At 36.8% G+C, this 10,994-nt stretch overlaps 1 long non-coding RNA gene across 1 annotated transcript; it reads right to left on the bottom strand.

Annotated features, from left to right (window-relative positions):
* Positions 1 to 3,695: 3,695 nt before the first annotated feature.
* LOC108534352 (uncharacterized) lies at positions 3,696 to 10,635 on the bottom strand. Its single transcript, XR_001886951.1, has 2 exons — positions 10,488 to 10,635; positions 3,696 to 4,016 (listed from the first exon to the last, which is right to left on the bottom strand). It is a non-coding gene; the product is annotated as an uncharacterized LOC108534352 (long non-coding RNA).
* Positions 10,636 to 10,994: the final 359 nt, after the last annotated feature.

Raw genomic sequence — 10,994 nt, 5'->3', positions numbered from 1 at the left:
CAGGCCCTTTCTCGTCATTCTCTGAGGCTCCCTTGCCTTGCTTCCTCCCACTGGCTTCCCGGCATCCCCTTGGCTGCACCCTGTCCTGTCTGGGCTTCAAGGTCACGTGTTCCAAGTCTTTCTCCCCCACCTCCCACTTCCCCACATTGCTCCCACCACGTTTTATTATCCTCTCAGCTTCTTACTCATTTAATAGTTTGTTGAGAGAAAGAATGAGATCTGATTTATCCTTTCTGCATATAAAACAGGGATATCCTGCAGGGGTATAGTACAGTGCAAAGGTTCAATATATGTCTGGTAGGAAGAATGAATATTGACCCTGTGCCTCAAGATCTTGCTGGCTTATGGGCTGACTGATAAAATGTACGTGGGTAAGAACGCACCTGTGATTTAGCCTTCCTTGAACATATTTAAATATTTTTATTGTTAAAAAATAAACATGCTCATTTTGAAAACTTCAACAAAACAGAACTATATGAAGTAGAGACCGTCTTTTCTGTTTTTCCTCTAGCCCACTGCTCAGAGAGATCCATTATTGGTGTGTAATCTGAGCACTCTGATAATGATGCACTTCTGTGCACAATCACACAAACACATTTATAATATATGAGTTGCTGTAGATTTATCTATCCATCTATCTATCCATCTATCCTTTATTTGAACAACTATGAAGAAATGCATGACAATCTTGCCAATGTTCTTCAACAGTGAATATGGCACCTGACCTTTCCTTATGACTCATGCTTATCTACATGAACACCTATCAGGAACACACCAGTGATTTAGAGCCTCACACTTGCTGAAATCCTGTGATGCCCCCTAAAACTGTAGAGTCTATAAAGGTTCTTCACCCAGTGATGACAGAGAGAGCTGTATTTTTTCCTATGCCTGATTTCAGCATTTCTCCAACTCCTGCTTAACTCTCAGTTGTTCTTTTTGCTGCTTTCAGTTGCTTGCTTCTTTCCTTCTAATTTGTTGTCCATAATTTATTACATTTGTAAATTAGGTTGCCAGTCTTGCTAGAGATGTACATAAAGTGAAGGTGAAGAAGTTCTAAGAGAGGGCTTCAGAGGGTTCTTTTCTAAATCAGATGCGCATACCTTTGGGCATGGCCTTTGTGATTCAAGAGTTACATGCAGAAGAGTTCCATGTCAGCTTGCTGACAGGTGAGATCAGCCAAAGCAACCGAGACCTCGTGTTCAAAAGTGTCCCTACCACAGGGCTCGGCTCTGAACTGCAGAGTATTGCTGGTTGACAAGACAGAGAATCATACTGCGACCTAAAAAAAAGGCTTACAAAAACAACAACAAAATAAACTTTCTTCCTATCAGCCACAGGATAGCTTAAATCTTGGAGTCATGTGAATTGTGAGAGTAACTAAGAACTATCAGCTTTAACATACAGACATATTACAGGCAAAAGAAAATAAAGGGTTGGGGGAAGGGGGAGAAAGCCCTGTCAGTAGCTTTGAGCTGCCTCATTTTTTTAAATGAAAAAATTGTTACAAATGGGTTCTTCAGCATATGTTATTAATTTCATTATCCTGGCTTCTTGCCAGTTAAGCATCAAGCCCTGGTTTTTGTGATTTCAGTTGCAACTAGTAAAACTCATGAGGGCATTAACAGAAACAGACAAGAGAACGTTTTTTCAAATCCACTGCAAGTGACTATTTTAAAGGCTTTTGTTTCATAAAACTAGTTGGAACATTTGTTTTTGTTGATGAGAAGAATTATGCTTTCCTAAAATATGATATTTCCAGCCTATACGAGCCTTATTTAAAAGACTTTGAATAAATTATTGATATTGGCAAGTAAAATATATTTATGTTATGTTTTGGAATGTATAAAACTTTATAAACGTTCATAAAAGTCTTACTTTTTACTTTTTATTGCACTACATATTTTTTTTTTTAAAAAATAAAGAACATTATAAAACAAGAATGCTTTTCTTCTAGATGAAGATAAATACTTTGAGAGCAGAAAGGCAAATGCAGTATTAAAATTTCATCATGAAGACTATTATACCTTTTGAAATAGTGCAATTCTATTATTAAAAGGCATTATCCATGTCACACAAAACACTCAGGAATTAGCATCTACCTTACTCTTTAAGCCGACATTTATTGAGTGCCAATTATCAACCAAGCACTTTAATAATACTACCTTGCTGTTTATCCAGCACACATTTCATACCAGGCAATGTGTTAAGTGTTTTATATAGAGTCTTTTAAAAGAAATATCTACAAACCTTTGAACCAGGTATTTCTAGCCCCAATTACAAATAAGAAACTAAAATCAGAGACAGTTTGTCTTGCCCAAGGTCTCATTGCTAATAAATGTGCATAAGGAATTCTAATCCTTAGGAAATATTTAACTCTAAGTTATAGGGCGACCAACAGTTCTGGTTTGCCTGGCACTGAGGAGTTGCATAGGATAAAGGATTTTTAGTACTATAGCTGGAAAATGTCTAGATCCTCCACAATGGGTTGGTCACCCTATTAGAATCTGTCATTTTACCTGCTGTGCTCTCCAAACTTGCCCTGCCCTGCTCCTCCTGCTTTCTTCCTTCAAAGTCCATCAATTGCCTGAATGATGCATTATTTTTCCTTTCTTTTAACCTTGAGCAATAGTCCTCACACCACTTCATATTTTCAAATTTTGAAAATCCTTCTAAGAACCAGGACATTTTAAATTAATATATCTATTCACAGATGCATTCATTCCTTTGTTCAACAATGATTTATTGAATACTTTCCATGTGGCAGACTCAGGGGTTACAATGGTAAACCAAGTCTGATTCTTGCAGTGCTTACATGGATGGGAGCAGGGACAGATAAGAAACAGATAAGTATATTCTACATCTGCTGGTGATTGAGGTTTGTGAAGCAGAGCAAGACAATGGAATGAGATCAGGCTTATTTTGTAATTTCATATGCTGTAATCAGGGAAGGTGTCTCTGATGAGGTGACCTGTGAGTAGTATTGAGATACAAGGGAGCATGGTATGGAGGTCATCAGGCGGTGCAGAGCCAGTGGAGGGAGCAGGATTGGTTCAAGTAGGACCTCCCAGGCTCTACTAAGGAAATTGTTGGGAGGAAGTTGTGTATGAATGTGAGGTCCACTCTTTTTTTTTTCTGTTTCCCTTTCTTTGTGTAGAAGGCATAAAAGCAGAGTATGGAACCTGAAGAAGGCTTCCTTGAAATTTTCTACTTTGCAATTTAGCCCTGCTGACTAAGATCAGGTTAGAAGTTAGGACTGGAGAAGTAGAAATAGCCAGATGGTGATGAAAAAGAATTATGCCTAAAGTCTCATATTCCATCTTTATTGTGATTCTCAATGTACAACTTGGAATTGATGAAACTCAGTCATGTGATCTGATACTTTCTTGAGTCCCTAAATCAAATAAGACAGTTATTGATAGTAAGCAAGTTCTCAGATTTTTTTGGTTCTAAGCTTTTAGCTGAGTGAAAGTAATAATAATGACAATAATCACATAAATAACTTGCATTTGAATAGTGATTTATAATTCTCAATGCATTTTTCTTAGCATTATCATTAATTCCTCACAAAACCCAATGGGGTAGGCAGCAAACATATTAGCAATACCATTTTATACATGATGAGTCTAAATTCTCAAAAGTAAAAGTTAGGTGATTTGTCCAAAGCCATATTTGTAGAAGTTGATGGGGCCAGGACTGCAACACAGACTTTATTCTTCGTTCAGTACATCCATGTATATTCTCCATGTTATTTTAAAGTGATGTTTCTATTTGGAAACTATAAACTAAGGGAAAAGTGTCAAGTCTAGAAGTACATGTTTCCTTTGCCAACATCAAGCACCATTCCACTGCCACGCTGCAGTGACTCAATCCATTCTGCTTTCAGGTTGAGTGTTCTGCTCATTGTGAAAAACTTCTTCGTGATCTGAAAGATGAGACGGCAATTGAAGGTTCTTATTCTCACTCTGCTCCCAACTGTCTTCTGATCATCTTTTAATTCCCATTTACGTAGTGGAGGACTAGGGGAGAGGTGGGAATGGTTAATTGGTACCAAAAACACTTAGAAAGCGTGAATAAAGCCTACTAGTTGGTAGCACAACAGGGTGATTACAGTCAATAATAACTTTATTGTACATTTTTAAATAACTTAAAAGTGTACTTGGAATGTTTGTAACTCAAAGGATAAATGCTTGAGGAGATGAACGCATCTTCAAGATTTCCTTATTTCACATTGCATGCCTGTGTCAAAACATTTCATGTATCCCATAAATATATACACCTGCTATGTGCCCAAAAAATTAAAATAAAACTAAGTAAATTCTCATTTCTCTTTCTTTCTGAGCACCTATGTAGTCTAGATGAAAGTAGACCTCTTATCAGCCCTTTTTTTTTCTCTCTATCTCAACCCAGGAAATATAAAATATTATTTCAAACACATTGGTCTCAATTTAGACCAACCTCAAATTTTACTTACCCTTTAAAAAATTGTTTGATTCTAACCCTTCTTCAAATTACTTTCCAGACTCTCTAATTTTCACACCCAACCTTCTTTAAAAAAATATATTCCCTATCTTCTTTCTTCTTCATCCTGCTCTTGCTTTAATCATTTCATTAAATATTGTCATTTTTGCCAAATTGTCTTCTTTCTTCCCATCCTCAGAGACTGCCAAAGCTTTCAGCCTTCCTTATCTTTTGCACTGAACTCACCTATCCCTAGTGCTCCTATTCCCAGTTTTCTTTCCAATCTAATCTTTCCTCACATTGCTGCAGAATGTTCTTTCCAGCCCAAACTGATTCTGACAGTCTCCAATGCAAAGCAACCTCTGTTGACTTCCATGACCTGCAATATGTAACCCAAATTCCTTAGCTTGGCACACAAGACCCATCACAAGCTGGTCCAAACCTCATTTTTGAACTTTATTTCCTGCCTCAATCATTCTTTCTCCTTTCATGGCTCCATGCAGGTGCAAATGCTATTTCTTTTGCCTGGTAAATGCTCATTCATCCTCTAACACCCAGCTCAAGGGTCACCTTCTCCCATTCCCCTGTGTGATTCCAAAGTATGTTGATTATACCCTTTCAACAGTTCTCACCATATGGCAACACTGTTTTTCCATTTATGAGTCCGTCTCCCCAACTATGCTGTGTTTTGCTCACTGCTTGGCACATAGTAGGTTCTTTATAGACTTTTCAGTAAGCATTGATATGAATAAAGAAATGCATGAATGAAGTAAGGGAAGCAGGTAATGTTATAACATAAATATCAACACTTATGTCCTTTTTTTATTCACCACGAGGGAATAAAAGTTCAACGTTACAATAAATAACTTATATGAAAGTGTGTGTGTGTGTATACATACATTTGCCTCAGTAACTATTCCCTAAGTGTGTTTCAACTACTGTAGTTTTAACAGCTGTCATATATGTAAATATTGCAATAAATTTGAGGTTGCAGTTTTATGGCACTGAAGTGAAAATGAAAAATTCCAGTGAAACACTAGACTGCAGCAGTATCATAGAGGCTAAACATTACAGAACACTATCACAAGATGTAAAACCATGTGAAGTCGTGAACCTTTTTTAACCTCTTATAAAAATGCACTGTTAAGGGATTAATAACATAGCTTCTATAAGATATAAAAAGATAAATATAAGATGTAAATAAGATATAAAACGATAGGAGCATATCACAAAAAAGTAGATCAAATTGGATCAAGAAAACTAAATATTCAATAATACATAAAAATTATTTCTCTTTATTCTTTTATCTTTTCAAATTTATCTGTAACATACATGTATTATTTTAATAATGGGACAGACAAGTAAAAAATAGTGTGCTTACATAACTGTAAGCTCTTTAAGTCAAAGAAACAGTTTAACCAGTGGCCAAATAAAATTTTTAGCTACTTCGCTATTTCAATGTTAACAAATTTAATGTTTTTATATTTCTTTAAAATAAGATTGTTTTCTTCTAATTTTAAGAATAACTTATTTGTTGTGGTGAATATCTAAAGGACAAAAAATTTAAATTACTCATAATTACACTACCTACAGCAAGTGGAATTATGGCTTATTGACTAATTGTTTCAATATATCTTCCTTATTCAGCCATATAGCATATACATTTCTGTGTCCTTCTTTTATTTTAACCTATTAGTCTGTCTGAATTTCTGATTATTTCCTTAGGAAAGTTAGTCTTTGTATAGAGATGATTCCCAAATTTACATCTCCAGTCCTGACCTTTCCACTGAGTTCCAAATACAAGCTCACATATAAAACTTCTTCCTTAATGGCTTCAGGCATTTCAAAATCTAGCAGGCATCTCAGTCAATCAGGCCAAAGCAACAACTGACTCCCCCGCCACATTTCCCTGTTGAAACTCTCCCTCCCAGGTGTTCCCATGTCATAAAAGAACCCCAACATGGGTAGGCCCAGTTGCTTAGGTCAGTAATCCATGGGTCATTCTTAATTTCTCTCCTTGCAGCTTCCTCCATCCAAGAGCTATAAGCACCCCATTCAAAATGTGCCCTTCAAAGCTTTTAATCTCTCCTGGTGCCTGCCACACTCTCGTGTAGTCTCCATCATCTCGTCTCTAGACTGCTTCAGTAATCTTCTCATTATCCTTTCTACTAGCAATCCTGCCACCCTATGAAACCTGTTCAAGAGTACACTACAATATGAATTATTTTGACTTGTAATATGACTGGAAAATGTCAGTCATCACACTGAGACTGAGAGCTATGCTTAGAGACATGCTATCTAAGGGCCATGCCTCCCCCTTGAGCTCTTCCCATGAGTACTTTGCAGGTAAGTGTTTAAAAAGTGGGAGTAATAAAAGTCCTGGTTTGTAGCATTTGCTGATTACTCTGGTGTACATACTCCTCTGGTATAAATACTTACTGATTTCAAGCTACTAGTGTGATGTCACTGACCATGGAATTGAAAAGAGATGTTTGCAATCAGCTCTTAGAGGCAGTATGAGGATTTTTGCATATATGTTCAGCAAGGATATTGGTCTAAAATTCTCTTTTTTTGTTGTATCTCCGTCAGACTTTGGTATCAGGATGATGTTGGCCTCGTAAAATGAGTTAGGGAAGATTCCCTCTTTTTCTATTGATTGGAATAGTTTCAGAAGGAATGGTACCAGCTCCTCCTTATACCTCTGGTAGAATTCGGCTGTGAATCCATCTGGTCCCGGATGTTTTTTGGTTGGTAGGATTGCCCCCTCAAATTTCCACAGCCCTGCATTGCTATTCCAGGGATTCAACTTCTTCCCCCTGGTTTTAAGGCTTGGGAGAGTGTAAGCGTCCAGGAAATTATCCCAATTTCCTTCCTAGGTTTTTTCTTAGTTTATTGCCCGTAAGAGGTGTTTTATAGTATTCTCTCTGATGGGTAGTTTGTATTTCCCGTGGGTCGGTGGTGGATATTCCTTATCATTTTTTAATTGGTGTCTTATTTGATTTCCTTCTCTCTTTTCTTGCTTTATTAGTCTTGCTAGTGGTCTATCAATTTTGTTGATCTTTTCAAAAAACCACCTCCTGGATTCATTGATTTTTTGGAGGGTTTTTAGAGGCAGTATGAACAGACCACAGCACATCACTGGGACCCAGCACACTGGGTCTTTTTGTTCCCAGTGCACACTCTTCTGCTTTAGAGCCTTTGCATCTCTTCCATCAGGACCACACGTGGCTGGTTACATATTGTTATTCGATTATCAGCTGAAATATCACCTGTGGCCATTAATTTGCTGAGTCAACTTGGGTAGGCTACAGTGCTCACTTGCTTGGTCAAATAAGAGCAAGACTAACTTGCTTGGTCTTCATGACTGTGAAGATAAATTTTAGATGTGATTAGTCAGTAGACATTGAGTAAAGCATCTCATCCTCCATAATGTGAGTGAGCCTCATCCAACAGTTGAAGACCTTAAGAGAAAAGACTAAGGTCCCTGAAGAAGAAGAAATTCTGCCTGCAGACTGATTTCAGACGCAGTAGTGCAACATCACTCCTTCCTTGGGTTTCCAGCCTCCTGGTCTGGTCTGCCCTGCAGATTTCAGACTTTCCTGCTCCCACAATCATGTGAGTCAATTTCTTTTTTTTTTTTTTCTGAGACAGAGTCTCTCTCTGTCACCCAGGCTGGAGTGCAGTGGTGGGATCTCGGCTGACTGCAAGCACCATCTCCTGAGTTCATACCATTCTCCTGCTTCAGCCTTCCGAGTAGCTGGGACTACAGGTGCCTGCCACCAGAGTAATTTCTTAAAACAAACCTTTTTCTGTCTCTGTTTCTCTCTCTCTACACTACATATATGTATGTACTTAAGTGTGTAACTATCTATCCATCTATGTATCTATCTGTTTATCCATCTAGAGAGATGTATACACATTCTACTGGTTGTTTTTCTGGAGAACCCTCACTAATACATCACCTCTTCAAAGAGAGTTTCCCTGACATTCCCTGGTCACTCTTTAACATATTACTTCAATTTATTTTCTTCACTCTATGTATCACTTTCTATAATATCTTACTTATTTGTTTATGTACATGGCTATTGTCTGTTCTCTCCTGGCCCCACTAGAATTAAAGTGCTATAAGAACAAGTACCTGGCCTGCCTTGTTAATTGCTGTATCTATCATCTTCTTTGCCTGTCACAAAGTGGTGTTTTTCAAAAGTTTGGTCAATGAGTAATGCTAAGAAATGTAGTTGGGGATCAAAGAAGATATTTTTTAAAATGTAACAATCTTGGTACTTTAAATGGTTTATAGAAAGCTTGTATCAGTTAAAACTGTCATCAGTGTCAGTATTAGAGCGACTATCTCAATATTCTCTCATTTACATCCTGCATTACTATTTTGGACAAGTTCTGCTAATATAACAAACCCCTTAACCATCCCTTATGTCCTACTCGTCCACTGCTCAAAAGAATATCTTCAGATTAGGCAACCTGACATACACATGGGTCTCATAACACGATACAAAACATCTCTTTACTTTCCTTCTAAATGACCAACTATTTCCTTCTAAATGACTCAACTGAAACGAGGCTATTTCAGACAGACATTAGAGAGTCATCCTCCCATTCCCACTATCTCAGTTTTATTTTTCTCTCCATCCTAGCCCTGGGGTCAAAGAGGGATCTCCAGTAGCATTGCAATCCTGCAAAATAGGAGGGAATCAAGAAAAACAGTTCCTCCAGACCTAGGCTCACAGCAAAACATTAACACAGCAATTAACCTGCTCTTATAACGTGGTATTTGTTCTCCGTCTCTTCCCTATACTTGAAGAGTAGCTGGTTATTGTCGCTCTGTATTACATTTTTAATAAGCAGTAAAGCAAGTCCCCCAGAATACCTCTTCAAGCATTTCTTTGATTTTTTATCTTTTTTTATTCTCAGACTACGGTCTCAGAAGGGAGATTGGGTGAGCAAACCCCTCTAGTATGGGGTTGGGCTGGCAGGTGGGATGAAGGATGTGTGAAATGTTGTTGTACCTCCCCTTGTACCCTCTAATCCAGGAGACAAAGTGATATCTCATTTTAAGTTGGTAACATGTTTTATTATATTTATTAGTGACATATATTTTCCTCATCTGTGAGCTCTTATTCACAGGCACTTGGACATTTTTCCTATTGGCAAACTTACTGGTTGGCATGAGCTCTATTTAATGACATAACCCTTTGTCATTTTTCTGAAAATACTTTTGAGTTTATTGCTGACCCCTTAATTTTGCTTATGAAAGGATTTAATGTATCACAGTTTGGGCTTTTTATATTGACTTTTTTCTTCTTTAGTGATGACTTCTTCTTTTTCTGAAATCTGGAATTATACTATTATTTATATAAATTATCATTTTATTTTTTGACATTTTTAATTTATCTGAAATGTGTTTGGTTATAGTATTTGAACATAGTTGATTCAATCCACTGTTACAGCAGCATTCATTATATATCTTTGTAACTTTTTTGATTTTTCAATTGTATTTTTATTTAATGATTTCATTTGGTTTATTGGAGTTTTGTTTGTTTGCTTATTGTTATTTGCAGTGGTACTGTTGTCATATAGAAAATACTTATCATAATTAGGATTTGTTTAGTTTTTTTTTTTTTTTTTTTCCTATTTCTTGAATCTGCCTTTTGGTTCTTGAATCTAAACCACTCTGCCTTGTTAACATAGCCCTGTATTACATTTTTAATAACCAATAGATCAAGCCCCAGAATACCTCTTCAAACATTTCTTTGTCTTTTATCTTTTATTCTTTTATTATAAGCATCTTTAATAGGTGCTTATGAACTCAAGAAAATCTCACTAGGAGTTCCACTGTCATACACAATATCTAGAACCTAATATGAGAAAAATGTCTCCCGTTAAAATGTCAAGGCTGTTATCTGGCAACATGAAAAGACGACTGACTCTTAATTAAACTTAAAAAATTATGGTAAACAGGTTAAATGAATAGATGATAGGTGAAAACTACAGAGAAAATTTTGGGTAAATACCTGATTTCTGGATCCAAGGCCATAATACCAATCTCTCCATCTCCCATCTTCACACAATTGAACATTCTGATTCTTAATGAGCACGTATTCTTTGTGATGAAGAAGATTTTGTCTTCTTTCAACACTCAGTTGTACATGCTACACATTCAGATCCCTGAAGTAAATTTTTGACCTTGCATCTACAACATAGTATGCATGAAAAATTCATTTCAACTTTCATCTGAAGTGTGAAGGAAGCATTATATATCTTATAATACAGGAGGGAGATTACCAAAGGAAAGAGGAAAATGATCAAATTAAGCAAATCTCATAACTCTCTTCTTTAAACAGAGGGGTAAACCAAAGTTAAAAGCATTCCAATGCATGACTCAATTCTCCTCCTGATCCTGTATAGTTAAAGATTGTGTGTTCATAGAAGGCTCGCTTCACTAAGGAAACCACAGTGAATCTATTATGCAGGAGCTCTTATTTCAGGATGTTGCTGCAAGAATTCCTTAGGGTTTTTCC

Source organism: Rhinopithecus bieti, unplaced genomic scaffold (assembly GCF_001698545.2).
Source record: "Rhinopithecus bieti isolate Rb0 unplaced genomic scaffold, ASM169854v2 scaffold_10612, whole genome shotgun sequence".
Lineage (NCBI taxonomy): Eukaryota > Metazoa > Chordata > Mammalia > Primates > Cercopithecidae > Rhinopithecus > Rhinopithecus bieti.
The sequence above is the reverse complement of the archived record's forward strand: the minus strand, read 5'-3'. Positions and strand labels throughout refer to the sequence as shown.